We start from the raw sequence: 14,684 nt of genomic DNA on the forward strand, positions 1-14,684 counted from the left end.
GGGATTTACTGAGAAGAATTCAATTTGAAAAATATCTCAAGTGATCAATAGATCACTTAGATGAACCTTGTATTCATAATTCTCAAATGATATTTCTTTACCAAAAGTTAGTACTAAAGATATAAAGCCTAATTCTAAGTCTTTAGGATGTAGCTCTTCATCAGAATTTAGAAATGGTTAAAGCAATATTCAGGTAGAGTCTCTTTTAATTATTTCATTACTTTAGTTAGTAATAGCAATGAAGTGAAAAGTCAAATCATGCTTATTACTCACTTTCCCATTTGGTAATATCTTCTTTTAAAAACTGAGTAATGTCTAAGTGATCATTGAAACAAAGAATTAGAAGACAACTCATCCAATCTTCCACTTATATAAGGATTACAGCTCTCAGTGACGCAGGACAGATAGCCATGTAAATGGGACACATAGTCAGCTTGAGGCTCTCCATTTAGCACTCCAAAGTTAAAGTCAATATTTGTTGACCATATGTACTAAATAGTGTATTTTAATTGTTGTTACAGGTGTGTTACAAAAATATAAATTTATAGGCTCATCTTGAATCTTAGAATTTTAAGACATTAGCTAGTCCTCTTTCACACATGGACATTTCCATCCAAGCATACATCCAAGTCTGTTAAAAGAAAGACATAATAAGCCAACCCTGTCCATTCTTCTCTAATTTTTTTAAACATTTATTTATTTCAGTTAGCTGCTGGTACTGAGGTTTGAGTTCAGGGCCTGGACACTGGTCCTTAGCTTTTTCTTTTTCTCGAAACACACACTGTACCTTCACTTTCAGCTTTCTTAGTGTTTAATTGGAGATAAGAGTCTCACAGACATATCGGCCTATGTTGGATTGAACCATGATCCTCAGGTCTCAGAATACCAAGTAGCTAGGATTACAGGTGTGAGCCACAAGTGTCCTGGCAAGGGAATTTTTAAAATTAGCAATTAAAATAACCAACAGCCCCCTCAACAAGTGGGCTAAAGACTTAAAAAGAGACTTCTCTGGTGAGGAAATGAGAATGGCCAAGAGACACATGAAAAAGTGCTCTACATCACTGGCCATAAAAGAAATGCAAATCAAAACAACATTGAGATTCAACCTCACCCCAGTAAGAATGTTCTTTATCAAGAAAACTAACCATTATAAATGATGGAGGGGATGTGGCTGAAAAGAAACCCTACTTCATTGTTGGTGGGAATGTAAACTGGTTCAGCCACTCTGGAAAGCAGTATGGAGATTCCTCAGAAGGCTAAACATAGAGCTCCCCTATGACCCAGCAGCCCCACTTTTGGGCATCTACCCAAAAGACCACAAACAAGAACACACTAAAGCCACCAGCACAACAATGTTCATCGCAGAACAATTTGTCATTGCTAAAATATGGAACCAACCCAGATGGCCCCTCAGTAGAGGGATGGATCAGGAAAATGTGGTACATATACGCAATGGAATTTTATGCCTCTATCAGAAAGAATGACATTGCCCCATTCGTAAGGAAATGGAAGGACTTGGAAAAAATTATATTAAGTGAAGTGAGCCAGACCCAAAGAAACATGGACTCTATGGTCTCCCTCATAGGGAATAATTAGCACAGGTTTAGGCTAGTCACAGCAGAGGATCACAAGAGCCTAATAGCTATGCCCTTATGAACGCATAAGATGATGCTAGTGAAATGAGCTCCATGTTATGGAAACGAATGTTATATCACTGTTGTAATTACTTTTCAATGTCATGTGAAACTGTAGCTTCTATTGTTGATGATCCTCTTGTATCCCCTTCCTGTGGCTGTACCCGCATGATCACTGTAACTTTATCTGAGTACATTGGAAACTGTATATAGTGGTATTAGAACTAGGGAAGTGAAAGGGAATCTCAAAATTGAGAGAAAAAGGATAAAAAGGCAAATGACTATAAAAGCAATACTTGCAAAACCATTTGGTGTAAGGCAACTGACCAACTCATAAGGGGAGAGGGAAAGGGAGAGAGAGGAGGGGAGAATGAGGTAGGAGGTAACAAACAGTACAAGAAATGTACCCAAGGCCTAACATATGAAACTATAACCTCTCTAGAGGTACATCACTTTGACAATAAATAAGAAAAAAATGAAAAACACACATTTCTTTATTTTAGTTAGCTGCTGGTACTAAGGCTTGAGTCCAGGGCCTGGACACTGGTCCTTAGCTTTTTCTTTTACTCGAAACACACACTACCTTCACTTCCAGCTTTTTTAGTGTTTAATTAGAGACAAGAGTCTCACAGACATATCAGCCTACGTTGGTTTGAACTTGAACTGTGATCCTCAGGTCTCAGCCTACCAAGTAGCTAGGATTACTGGTGTGAGCCACAAGTGTCCTGGCAAGGGAATTTTTAAAACTAGCAATTTAAATAATGCACAGATTAGCAACTAAAAGGAGAAATGTTTCACTGTTTTTTTTTTTTTGCCAGTCCTGGGCCTTGGATTCAGGGCCTGAGCACTGTCCCTGGCTTCTTTTTGCTCAAGGCTAGCACTCTGCCACCTGAGCCACAGCGCCCCTTCTGGCCGTTTTCCATATATATGGTGCTGGGGTATTGAACCGTGAGCTTCATGTGTAGGAGGCAAGCGCTCTTGCCACTAGGCCATATTCCCAGCCCCTTCACTGTTTTTTTTTTTTTTTTTTTTTTTTTGAGAAACTTCCACCTTGTTTTCCATAGTAATAGTTACATGGACAGTAACCATGTGCACCTTCTGTACTATTTGTTATTTTTTGTCTCTTTTGGTAGCAGATATATTTGGATGAGAACTCTCACTGTGGTTTGGATTCATCATTCACAAATGATGAATGTTGCAGAGACTATTTCTTTTATGTGTTTGCCTATTTGTGAGGAATGTCTGTTCTCAACAGCATATTTGTTCATTTTAAATTTCAGATTATTGTGCTACAGAGTTGTTATTTACATATTCTGGATCTTAACTGATGTTGAGTGATATTCTGAAAATATTTTCTCCATTGTGCAAGTTGTCTCTTCCCTCCAGTGATTTTTCTATGCAAAGCCTTTTGGTTTAACACAACTCCATTTTTCAATTTTTGCTTTTGCGGTCTATACTTCAAAATCTTTCCCACCCTAATGTCCTGAAGAATATACCCACTAATGGAAAGAAAAACCACTAAAGAAAAGAAAACCAGCATGGGGCTGGGGATATGGCCTAGTGGCAAGAGTTCCTGCCTCATATACATGAGGCCCTGGGTTGGATTCCCCAGCACCACATATACAGAAAATGGCCAGAAGTGGCGCTGTGGCTCAAGTGGCAGAGTGCTAGCCTTGAGCAAAAAGAAGCCAGGGACAGTGCTCAGGCCCTGAGTCCAAGCCCCAGGACTGGCCAAAAAAATAAATAAATAAATAAATAAATAAATAAATAAAAATAAATAAATAGAAAACCAGCATGTTTGAGAGGTACCTGGACTCTTGTGCTTATTGCAACATTAGTTACAATAATCAAGATATGTAATCAACCTCAGTATCCATTGATGGATGAATAAAAAGAAGGTGAAGCCCTATTCAGTCATCAGAAATAATTAGTCCTGCAACTTGTGGTAACATGGATGAGTCAGGAGAATATTAAGCTAAATAAAATAAGTCAAGACTAACTCTGCATGTTTCCACTTTTATGGGAAGCTAAAGAAGTTGATCTTAGGACTAGGAATGTGGCCTAATGGTAGAGTGCTTGTCTAGCATGTATGAGACCCTGGATTTGATTCCTTTTTACCACATAAACAAAAATAATAATGAGGAAATTTAAAAAATAAATATTTTTTAAAAAAGAAGTTGATCTCAAGGAAGTTTAAAGGAGAATAACAGTTACTAGAGGCTGGTGGCAGTAATGTGGAAAGAGGTTAATTCAATTATTAGAGGCTATAATTGACATGGATTGAGAGAGAATAGTTAATTGGTTCAAAAGTGTAATTATATAGGAGGAATCAGTTCTAATATTTTATACCACAGTATAGAATGGATGACAATATATTTCAAAGCAGACTGGATATTCTAAACACACAATAAAATGACAGTACTGGGGATGTAGGTCAATGGTAGAGTGCTTAAGTAAATAAAGACATGCATAAGTCCTTGGGTTTGAACACCAGACCCATATAAAAGAGAGAAAAAAGAAGAGAAAAAGAGTTGACCAACAAAATGATAAATGTCTGAGGTGATGGATATGTTCATTACTCTGACACATGATATATTGCATATGGGTACTGAAATAGCATACTATACCAAATGGATATAAATTACACACTTATAAGACATAAAATAAAGTTAAAGAATAAAAATAAAAGGTAATATACTGGTATTAGAATTAGGAAAGTGAAAGGGAATATCAAAATTGAGAGACAAAGGATAAAAAGACAAACGACTACAAAAGCAATACTTGCAAAACTGTTTGGTATAAATGAACTGAACAACTCATGGGGGGGGAAGGGAAAGGAGGAGGGGGAGGGGGGAATGAGGGAGGAGGTAACAAACAGTACAAGAAATGTATCCAAGGCCTAACATATGAAACTGTAACCTCTCTGTACATACTTTGACAATAAATAAGAAAAAAAAGAAAAAGAAAAGAAAAGCTTAAAGAGAAATATTCCAGTTGCCTCTATGCCCCAAATAATTACAGAATTTTCATCAATTATCTTACTACTTGATATAGTCAATGATTATGTAAGTTTCATAAATAAGTAAAAAAGAAGGATAAGCAAAGCCAAATGTTAACACCTACAATGAAACTAAAATACTTGAGGAACAACATTTAAAAAACCCACTTCACCCCTTGTGCTAAAAACAGTTAATAAGTGTTTAATGTGACAAGTGACTTCAAAACTTGCAATTATCCTGCTACAGCATGTCGTCACTGATAGAGGCAAAGACCACAGATATAGTTTAGTAGTAGGTGTTTAGAGTTCTTGTTGTTATCTTCAACACAGTATTTCCTTCAACTTTCTGGTAGAGTGTGGGAAGTCTATGGTCTGCATCAGAAAGTTTAATAAAGCTGAGAAACAGACTTAAATGCTACATTTTCCCATAAACCTACTCTGTAATGCTTTGTCTTTCTGTCAAATATGCTATTTTTCAATTGCTATTAACATTTTATTATGTAGTTAAGGAAGATAAAGCTTTTGTGTATTACAAGATTTGCTACTTTGAAGACTGAATGAATCCTCTAGCTGGTATAGTTTTCCTTTTGTGAAATACAGTCATGCATTCAACAATATTTACTAGATGTCAATTATGTGGTAGACACTGGGGATTGAACACTGCATAAAATAAAGTCCCTGCCCCTTAGGAGCTCTCTTTCTGGTGGAGGGAGGCAGGCAATGAGCCAATAAATGAGGTGATTGGTGAACAAAGCAACATAAAGTCAGGTAAGGGGAAGAAGGCTAATTGTCAGAGGGGCCTGCGATTTGGTATAGGATACTTGAAAAGAGACCTCAAACATTGAAGGAGAATACCAGGCAGAGGCAGTAGAAGACACTGAGCTCCTGAAGAATTCTAACACAGAGTGAGAAACCTGGAAAGTGAGTGGCAGGAGAAGACAGAGCTTAGTGTGACAGCATATCATGTGTGCAAGGCTTAGTAGGTCTTCAGTAAAAATGGGATTTTTATTCAGGTGAGTTGAAATCGAAGCAAAAATGAGTAATTAGGGAACCTTTAGTACATTATTCTTTGATTAAGGAATATAACAATAACTGAAGGATAGAATATACTCAAAGGGCCAATTATAAAAGGGCAACTATTCTGTTTTCTGAAACATTAATGTAATAAGTTTCAGACTCGTTTACCTGAAGTATTTTGACAGACCCAACGTAAAGGTTAATAAGGTATGGGGTTTTGTACTTAAGCTCATGTCTACATCACATTCTCAAAAAATGTATTCCTATAACAGGACAATGTGGAATATAAAATGTTGAAAAAAATCAGCTGTCACTTCTCTTGATATCAATATTATTTATTTTTACCTACCCTGATATTGATGTAACAGCAACTGAGATTTGTTAACATTCATTAAACAAAGCATCTTAGTAAAGGCAATGAGGAGTTTTTACAATATGATTTGTTGCGCAAGCGGATAATGAGATAGCTCTTATTTGGAGCTGGAGACAAATGTTCTTTCTATTATGCTAGGCAGAATTCAGATGTTTCTTATTCGAATCTCTAGCTGTAAATTTGATGTGGTGCTAAATCTGTGACTGTGCCATAGACAAAGGGGTTTTCCAACTATAATTAAGGTTGCTGGTTGGTGGTGTGTGAGTTAAGTTTTGACTAAGGTGGTAAGGAGGTGGCAAGGGTGACGTAGTCTTACTTCCTTTAAAAGTAGAATTTTCTCTGCCTGGTAGCTGAAAGGGGAGTCAAGAGTTGAAATGTGCACAGGGTCTCATGTGCTTCTGCTGCCTTGAAGATGGAGAAATCCACATGTAAAGGAGTTGTGACTGATCTCTGCTTGTTGAAAACAGCCTGTGGCTGGTAGATAGCAAAAACAATGTGTGAAGATGGGCAGGGAAGAAGACAATAACCTCCAACCTAGATTCTACCTTGACTTTGGCCTTGAGAGCCCTGAGCAGAGAACCTAGGCCATGCTCAGGTTCTTGACCCACAGAAACTATGAGCTATTAAGCATTTCTTCAAGCTAATTACAAAGGAATAGAAAATGAATAATTTACCTAGAAAAATAGTTCTGGTATAGTTGAAGAAAAAAAAGAAACATAGAGGGAATTTAGTTGAACCTAATAGTAGTTTTTTAATGGAGCGCATCAGTGTATTGGCTAGAAGGCTGTCTAGCTTCTATAACAAAGATATCCAAAAGAACATAGTGGCTTAGAGAGAATTTCATTACTTCCTTGCAAAACCATAGAGGGATAGGTACCCTGAGCCAACAGAAGCAATTCCACCATTTTCAGTTTGTGCCTTGGTCTAAGGCTGCTACTCTGGTTCCACTCATCCTCCAGCTGGCTCCAAGGCAGAAAGGGTCCAGAGAAAACAAGCAAACAAACAAAGACATGCCTTTCATGGCCCACAAGTTGAATCACTGTGACTAGTATATATCACTCCTGCTCACATCCCATTGACTAGAACTTCGAACTTACCTGAAAGGCAGTTTATAAATGTCAGCCCTCACTGAATAACGTAATTGTTCATATCTTTATGAATTTGTTGCATGGAAGTGAGACATTTAACAGTTTTGTTAAAACTCTCCCAAATTAGCCCGATTTCTAGACTTTGAACATAGAGCTAGAATGAGGACTTGCTCTTCTATTTACCAGTACTCAAATCAGGTTGTCAGTATCCTGAGTTTTAGGCACACTACCCATTCTTTCTATTTACTGTCCCTTGTTTTCTTGTATCTCTAGACTGCTTTTTTTTAATGGAATCTCCTGTCTTCAGCAAAGAACATACTTGTCAGAGAAAGATTCTTGGGAAACTGGCAAAGGGATATTTAAAATGAAGAACTGAAGTAGACATGGTGAGACATGCCTGTAATTCCAGCATTCAGGAGTCTGAGGCAGGAGAGTCCAGAGTTTGAGGCTAGCTTGGACTAACTAGTGAGACTGAGACAACAAGAACTGAATAAGCTGCGATGAACATAGTAGTGCTGGTGGCTTTACAGTGGACTTGCTTGTAATCTTTTGGGTAAATGCCCAAAAGTGGGGCTGCTGGGTCATAAGGGAGTTCTATGTTTAGCCTTCTGAGGAACCTCCACACTGCTTTCCACAGTGGTTGAACAAGTTTGCATTCCTACCAACAATGCAGTAGGGTTCCCTTTTGGACACATCCCCTCCAACATTTGTCATTGTTAGTTTTCTTGATAAAGGACATTCTTACTGGGTTACTGGGGTGAGATGGAATCTCAATGTTGTTTTGATTTGCATTTCTTTTATGGCCAGTGATGTAGAGCACTTTTTCATGTGTCTCTTGGCCATTCTCATTTCCTCTTCAGAGAAGTCTCTTTTTAGGTCTTTAACCCATTTGTTGAGGGGGGGCTGCTGTTGGTTCTTTGATTATTTGTTTTGGAGGAATTTAACTTTTTGAGTTCTGCATATATTTTAGATATCAGGCCTTTGTCCACTGAATGGCTGGTAAAGATCTTAGTACCCTGGATACTGTATATACTGGTATTAGAACTAGGGAAGGGAGAGGGAATATCGAAATCAAGAGACAAAGGATAAAAAGACAAACCACTCCAAAAGCAATACTTACAACCATTTGGTGTAAACTAACTGTACAACATATAGGGGGAAAGGAGGTGGGGGGGAATGAGGGAGGAGGTAACAAGTTGAACAAGAAATGTACTCACTGCCTTACATATGAAACTGTAACCCCTCTGTACTTCACTTGGACAATAAAGAAAATAAATTGTTTAGAAAAAGAACTGAATAAGCTATGTTTGCAGGAACAAATTCACATGACATACTTTTAGGAAACCTCTGAATACCACACTAGCTGATGTAGAAATTTTAGGGTAGGGGTAATTCATTAATGAAAGACAAGCTGAATGCCAGATAAGAATTTTGTTGTTATTGTTTTTGAGGTATAGACCAGGTTTTCCTTCAACTCATCAGCCTCCTCAGTGCATGCGCAGAGAACAGCTGCTTGTCTCTATTAATTGTTTTTAAGGGAGAGTACATTATTTGTAACCAGGGAAATGACTGATTTATGCAAACACCAAAACAAGTCCTCTTAAATTTCATGAAATGCCTGAGATTACTTTGGTATTGAGTATTGTTTTATTCAGGCCGTTTCACGGGATCATTTGTTTGCCTTGGTCTTTCACATGTAATTACATTCTTATCATGGAAGTATTAAAAATTAGAAAGTGCAAATGATTGATTTCCTCTTTGCTGCCATGAGAGACACTGATTTTCTTGGCTCCAGTCCCACCTGCAATTGTGAAAAGGCTCTGTGGATCTGATGGAATCTCATTCAGGTTTCAACAGTCCTGGCCTCCAAGGCTAACAATATGCATTTATTCTGATATTTTAATGGACTTACTTTAATACTGCTTCATCATAAACTTATCAAGATAGTTGTTTTTTTTCCCAAGCTAATACTTTAATTTTCTGGCATGCTAAAAGTACTGAAGGTTTCTACTAATTGTGTTAATATCTTATTCGTGAGATGGAGATGCTCCATCTTTTAACAGTTAATGAGTTTTTTTTTTCCTGGGCTGATTTATAAGACTGCATAGCATTTTCGGAATCATTTCAATGTTCCTTATATCCTTATTTGCATTGAGAATGATGATTCCTATTCCTGTTGTATTCAAAGATTGCTACCTCAAAATTACTTCCCATGCAACTACATTAATGAAGTGAAAGTGGTTCTTAGCAATTCTCTTCACTTGATGTCAGAAAGAAGATTTTGGGAGTACTGAAAACAAATTGGCATCTGAAAATTTTTCTGTTATTTTATTTGGTTCTCTACTTTTTAGCCTGGGTAAGAGAAGCTAAGGTTTAGTACAATCTAAGGTTTGTTAAGATTCTAAAAGTTGGAACAGCCAGGCAATCTGGAAGGAAAGCCAAAAGTCCCTTTCATCTCTCTCTTTAACTGAGGCCCCCTTTGTTAATATGAGATGTACTAAATTTAGTTACAAAGGCCAGAAGATGCAGAAGGCAGATGAGAATTGAGGTTTATCATCACCAGTTTGTGGTAAAATAAGTTGTTGTTTTAACCTAAACCATAGTTCTTGAACCTAACCCTAACTCAACACAATCCTGATAATAAACTCATATTCTAAAAATGCTGAAAGCTAAGAAAAAAGTTCTTGTTTCAATTCATACTAACTTCATGATAATAGCCACATTCCATTCGTACTAACACAACTATAAAGATACTCACATTCTGAAAGTGATACAAACACACTCATTTCCATGCATCCTACCTAACTTCATCCTGACTCTATTTTTGCAAAACATGTTGCAGTTGTACCCTAAATATTTCATTTTTCCAAACATGAACCCCAATAGGATCATAATGGTAAGCCTAGCCCTAATTATCAATGAATTCTAAAATGAACATGAATGTTCTATGCTAGATTAATTCAAACTCTGGTTCCACTTCTACCTCCAAAACTTGCTTTCAGTTTCACTGTAACCATTATGCTTTTCCAAACTCAAACCCTAACCCTGGACAGAACCATAAATTGAACCCTAATTCTAGTTATACCCCAGATAGAAACAAAAATCCCTCTTGATTTTATTCATCCTAGGTGTATCTCCACTAGTTCCAGATAAAATATGTTGTCATTTTAACCTAAACTGTAAAGTTTAGGTTAGGTTCTTGAACCCAATGCAATCCTGAAAATAAACCCATATGCTAAAATGCTGAATCCTAAGGAAATTGTTCTTGTTTCCATTCATTCTAACTTGTACTGGACTGCCAGCTTCTAAACTCAGTTTCATCTTGACCCAGAACCTAACCCATTTCTAAGCCCTTTCCTAAACCAAGCCTTAACCAGCAATACATCTTTTGTGTTGTTTTGAACTCAACCTGAATCCTTACAAGGAAATACTCTAGGTTCCATTCATTCTTTGCATTCCTTGTACTTGCAATCCTTTATTGATAATGCAATTTTACCCTAATCCTTACCCTTTCCTAACCCTAATACTCAGTCTAACTTAACTGGAAAATTCACCTTTACCCTCACAATAATAATACCCACATTCTAAAAGTAATACAAACACACTCATTTCCATGCATCTCGACTCACACTTGTAAAATTCATCGAACCCTTACCATTTCCTTTTTCCTAACATTAACAAGAACAAATGATAATGTTATATCTATGACTACTTAAAATGAGAAAATAAAGAAAATGGGACAATGAGACTGATACATCGCAGTTTTTATAGACACTGAAAATGGCATAATGTTGGAGGTTCCTTTCCAACACTCTGAAGCAGCAGCCTCTGGCGGTGGAGGGTAGAGTAGATATGGAGGCCAGGGTGGGAAGTAGCAATGCCTGATCTCTGATTTAGAAACCTTGAATTTGTTTTTAGGATAAAGTAAAGAAATGCAGAGGTGAAAGTATATTGATAAAATGTTCTTGGTAATAGATTTTTTTAATTAAACTTTTTTCTTTATTGTCAAAGAGTGGTACAGAGGGGTTACAGTTTCATATGTAAGGCAGTGAGTACATTTTAAAATTGGCCTACAGAAGGCTTTTTATCTGCAAAAGTAAAAAAAAAAAAGAAATGATTGTATTTTATTTTGACACAAGGTTGAGTAACAAGGATATTTTGCTTTATAAGGAACATCAAAGGTGTTGGCCAGTTGAGTTAGGAACTACATAAGAATATCTGAGAGTCCTTCCTCTTACAATATGTTGGGAATTAACTGTATAACTCAGGGGCTGGGGGGGATTGGGGAGGAGGGAAGATGAGGGGAAATGAGGGAGGAGGTAACAAGTTTGACAAGAAATGTACTGACTACTTTATGTATGTAACTGTAACCCCTCTGTACATCAGCTTGACAATAAAGTTAAATGTAAAAGCTTTTTAAAATAACAGAAAAGAGAGAAGCTCTAATCCACAAATGACCAGGTTTTTCATGGCAATTTGAAATCATGGGTTCAGAGCTTCGTCCTGCCTAGTTGACATGTGAACAAGCTCTTACTCCTTTTATATGTTGTCATGTAGGCCTTGAAGAAGTGTAGGACTGAAACTGGAAAAAAAAAGTTTGATATTCAGACATTCTCAGGAGCTCCATGAAGGGAAGCTTTGAGGGACTATGGCTTCTGAAGCACGTATACCTGAAGAATTCTGTGTTCTCTTTTGTATTTGAGGAGTACCTATCCACTGTTTTACTGAACTGTGAGCTACTCTTAGAAGGAAAGCCTAGAGAGAGCAAAAAAAAAAACAACATTTCACTAGAATCTTAAGGCAGTGTTTTAAGTTTGCTGTAGTACTTTTTTGTTCATATGATTTGTTTCCATATGGCATTTATTAACTGGTTAAATCTATATGTAGTAATTGGTGTAGGGGCTTTCTGCTCAACCAAATGTGACTGTAAGTTATTTGTAGTGTCTGGCAACGGGGGTTAATGGAAGGTGGGATCTTATTTTTTTATTGTTATTATAAAGGTGATGAGTAGAAGAGTTACAGTTATGTAAGTCAAGTAGAGAGTACATTTCTTTTTGGACAATGTCACCTTTTTCCTCAGTCTCTCTCCCAGTTTCTCCTTCCCATCCCCACCCACAAGTAGTATAGTTCATTTTCAACCTAGTATCTAGCACCACTGTTGGATCTGTTCACCCTTTGTCCCTCCATTTCTATGCCCCTCTTACCTTCCCAAAGACAGATAAATGAACATACTAGACAAAAAGGAATGAAAAATAGCAACAAAGAAAAAAACTTTTTGTTTCTATTTCCTGGAGTTCATTTTGATAGATATCATTCTATATTATGAGATACAGAAATTGCACCTTCGTGTTCCCCTCCTAAGAGTATCCTCCTTCTGTCTCATTATGTGTGAACACCTAGAATCCTATATAACTTATCATGTCTTTGTGTATTTTAGATCTAGTTACTTCATGGGAGAGATAACATGTGCTATCAGTCTCTCTGAGATTGGTTTACTTCACTTGACATAAATTGTTCTAGACACATATATTTCCCTAAAAATGACATAATATCACTCTTTCTAATGGCTGTGTAGAGCAATTGGGCCGTTTCCACAACTTGTCTGTGGTGAACAGCGCAGCAGTGAACAAGATGGTGCAAATGCCTTTATGGTATCTTGTCTTCTGTGTTGTGGGTAGATGCCTGGAAGTGGTAGAGGGATGGTGAGTTCCTTGAACATATTTTTGTATTAGTGATTCTCAAAGTTTAGTATACATTAGAATTACTTAGAAGATATTTTAAAATAAAGTTGATTGTATGGTCATAATCACAATTTTCATTTTGTACTATTAATATATGGTAATTAAAAAAAAACACGATTGATGGGCCTTAATCTCATTCAGTAGTCCTGGAGTGGGGCCCAAGAATTTGGAAGTTCCAAAGTGATTCTAATGCTACTGGTCTGAGGACAAAACTTTGAAAAATCATTGATATATATGTCTGTATTTTTTTTCTAATTATGTGGTGCTGAGGAATCAAACCCAGGGTGACAAGGATACTACCCCAGGGTGAACTAAGACATAGCTTAGAATTTTACAAAACAGAGCAATTGAACAAAACAACTTTCTCTCTGGGGCAAAAGAGCTGTCCCCAAACTACCTTAAAAGATAATTTTTCTTTTTTATCAGCTACCATTGTCTAGCTACAAAAGAAAGATCGGCAAATATTATGTACTCAAATTGAATAGAGCTCATATTTTGAGGGGTCCTAAGTTAATTGATGTATATCAATATAGAATATGGAGTTGCAAAGTTCTCTCTATCCCACTAAAGGGAAAGACAAACTGCTTTAAAAGATGCTTTACTTTTGGTGTTGGTGTTGGTGGTGGTGGGGCTTGAACTCTCGGCCTGGTGCTGTCCCTGAGCTCTTCAGCTTAAGGATAGCTCTCTACCACTTGAGCCACGGCATCACTTCTGGTTTTTTGGTGGTTAACTGGAGATAAGAATCTTATGGATTTTTTTCTGCCCAGACTGGCTTTGAACCACAGTCCTCAGATCTCAGCCTCTTGAGTAGCTAGGATTACAGGAGTGCACCACCAGCACCCAGATAAAGGCTTTACTTTTACATTTATTTATTCATTTATTTGTTTGTTTGTTTACTTGTAGATTTAAAGGCATATTCTAGCTACCACAAATAAGGGAACCGTGAAACCTGTATTTCTCTGGGTCTAGCTTACTCCACTTAATACAATTTTTCCATTTCCTCACAAACAGTGCAATATCATTCTGATGGATACACCAGGACATAATAAATTATACAGATTTCTAGGCATTAACACATGGTGAGGCTAAATGAGGATGTTCTTAGGAGACAAACACACAATGCAATACCTATGTGTACCTAAACTATCTGGATATATAGAATAATATTTATCAAAATGAAATCCAGGAAATGGAAACGAGGTTCTTTTTTCTTTGTTGCTGTTTTTATTTTCTTTTCCTTTTGTCTTGTTTGTTCATTGATCTGTCTTTGGGATGGTAAGGAGGGGCACAGAAATAGTGGGAAAAAGTGTGAACAATTGCAGCAGTGGTACTTACTAGACACTGTTGAAAATGAACTAAACCACTTGTGGGTGGGAATGGGAGGGAAAAATTGGGAGAGAGGAAGGGGAGGGGTGACATTGTTCAAAAAGAAATGTACTCTTTATCTAACTTAGGTAACTGTAACCCCTGTGTACATTATTTTTATAATAACAGTAAAATATATGAAAATATAAATAAAAGGATGTGGTAGTTTTTAGTTCTTTGGTTTCTGGGTTGCTATGATAAAGTGAAGAACAAAAAACATGCTAATGGCAATTGTTCTTAAGAAACCTTTTCATATTCAGACCTTAGGATCAAAGATGTTCATATGAAATGGTAAAAAGAATATCTTAGTTCACTTAATTAAAGTGCTCTTAACATTCCTCACCATAGAAAGTGAACAATCTATTATGTTTCATTAAATTGGTTTAAAAGACTGCTAAATATCTTTTCATAGCTCAGTGGGATATGCGGTCAATATTAATTCATGTAAATCTGATTTATTTTCTGATG

General features: G+C 36.8%; 1 protein-coding gene across 11 annotated transcripts in view; it reads right to left on the bottom strand.

Annotated features, from left to right (window-relative positions):
- The window catches only part of Mctp1 (multiple C2 and transmembrane domain containing 1), a 346,766-nt gene that overhangs the window by 252,380 nt on the left and 79,702 nt on the right, over nucleotides 1–14,684 (bottom strand). The window lies entirely within an intron of this gene.

The sequence above is a fragment of the Perognathus longimembris genome, chromosome 22 (assembly GCF_023159225.1).
Source record: "Perognathus longimembris pacificus isolate PPM17 chromosome 22, ASM2315922v1, whole genome shotgun sequence".
Classification (NCBI taxonomy): Eukaryota; Metazoa; Chordata; class Mammalia; order Rodentia; family Heteromyidae; genus Perognathus; species Perognathus longimembris.